This window comes from Eumetopias jubatus, unplaced genomic scaffold (assembly GCF_037043125.1).
Source record: "Eumetopias jubatus isolate StellerSeaLion01/CBP00866 unplaced genomic scaffold, mEumJub1_p1.0 scaffold_11, whole genome shotgun sequence".
Classification (NCBI taxonomy): Eukaryota; Metazoa; Chordata; class Mammalia; order Carnivora; family Otariidae; genus Eumetopias; species Eumetopias jubatus.
In genome coordinates this window covers 92321675-92323811 of record NW_028274817.1, presented here as the reverse complement: position 1 = coordinate 92323811, position 2137 = coordinate 92321675, and positions in this window count along the sequence as shown.

The window sequence follows — 2137 nt, the reverse complement described above, 5'->3', positions numbered from 1 at the left end:
GCGGAGGCTGGGCCGAGGCCAGATGGCCGCAGGGAGGGCACCTGTGATCACACTGTGAGTGTCCCACGGGGCAGGTGGAATCCGGGGGGTACAGAGTGGGGGGCACTTAAGCCGGCTCCCCTTCTCTGCTGGGAGATTCCGTTTCCAGTGCTAAACCTTGGAGAGTCTCGGGTTTGTTTTGTTAAGGGAGGCAGTATTCCCTTACCGGCTCCCCCAGAGAGCCTACATTTGTCCAGGAGCTTTGGGGGATAAGCTACACTCTTCTATTTGTCCAGGGCAACAGAGACAACTACAAGGAGCGCTGGAGTAGGGAAAGTTGCCTCCCCGATTTGCATTAGACTCAGGCTCCCGGCAGGCCCTGCAAGGAAAGTGAAGTGAAGGGGCCTGATCCAGATGTCCTCTCTCACACCTCCACCCCTGGGAGAACAGTCGCTCATCCAGGCTGCCCCGCTGTAAACCTCGTTGTGGGCTGCGAATAAAAGCGGACCCCTGCGAGTGGCCGGCTTCTTTCTTCCCTTCTCCAGCCCCTACGCCCCTTGTCTTTTAAGGCTTTGTTACCAGGCACAGAAAAAGGGCTGCGGGTCCCCTGTGCATTCCTTGGAGGGCTCACGGCACTGGGGCCTCATAGGCACCGGGGCCTCATATGCCCAGAGTAGTGCTTTGCACACAGCAAGTGCTTAATACATGCTCAATGACTAAAATACTGGGCCTCTGCAGTGACCAAGAGCACCCTGGATCTCCCTCTAACCACAGTCACCCTCCCCCTCAGATTCGGTTTCCGTGAGCAGGGAGCTCTGGGTTCTGGTCTTACTTTTGCCAGTAATGGGTCACCTTGAGCTAGTGTTGTTGCGGTGGTTGTTGTTGTTTACCCTCTGAACCGATTTTTTCAGCTGGGTCAAAGAGGAGCTCAGTTAAAGCCCTGGTAGCCTGGCTATTCTATGAGAACGTGCATCCACTCCATTCACCAGCCCTGGGGTAAAGTGACCATGACCCAGGTCGGGCCATTTTGATCCTGCCTGGGCCCAGGTCTTTCATGGGGTCCCTGGCCTTCAGCTAAGGATTCTCCCCCTGCTTTTCCACGGTCTGTTTAGCTTCACAACACACACCTGGTCCTTGGGCTCCTGACACATTCGCTCCCTTCCGTCCTCATATATACAGCTGCAGCCCCCGCATGCGATGGGGCCGAGGTACATGAGCAGGAACTCCAATGCCACAAGGGCTCCCGAGTCATTTTTCTGCAGCCAGCATTGTCTGTCTGGAGCTCCGGTAGACCTCCCTCCTGCCTGGTGGTGACACAGGCCCTGTTTCGTTATCTGCGGGCTCTGGATTCCTCCCCCCCCTTCCTAATTTCCATTTCTCCTTGATTTCAGCAAGGCAGTTAATGTGCACTCAGAGGCTCTGCTGAGGGTAAACAGAAAGTGTGATCAGAGGGATCCCGTCCTCCTGTCTCTCCTCCTGTCTCTCCGAAGATTCACTCTCTCGGCCTAGGTAATGACCCCCTTTTCCTCCCGGCTTCCTCTCAGCCTCCGTATATTTAGCGCACATTGCCCTGGATAGAGTTTAATTAGGCACCAATGCACCCAGGGGCAAGAACCAAGGACCCCTCTCGGGTTGAGCAAATGGGGCCCAGCCCCGGCACAGGAGCCTGCAGCCAGCCTCCCCCCCCTCCACCCCCGCCCGCTGGTAAGTGATGGGCTGCCAGCAGGTAGAGGTTGTCCATTCTCAGCTAATGATCGCCTTAGGCGCCAAGTGATGGAAAATCCAGGCGGGCTGGCGAGCTGCAGGGCGCAGCGAGGGACAATTGTATGGACCAGTTTAACACGGCTGGGGGAGGGATGGCAGAAGGAATACTGTGTGTGTGTGTGTGTGTGTGTGTGTGTGTGTGTGTGTGTGTGTGTGTGTGTGTGTGTGTGTGTGTGTGTGTGTGTGTGTGTGTGTGTGTTTCCTCATCTCTTTTTCTCTCCCTTCCCTGCTGCCTTTCCTTCGTTCTTGCTCTCGACTTCGGTTTTCTGTTCTGTTTCTAGCCCACGCGAGTTGAAATTAGAAAGGTCTTTGCATTCATTTATTTGTTTTAATAAAGACGGCATTTTTAAGCAGCATATTTGCAGCAATTGAGTGTTAAACTAAACACTAAGCT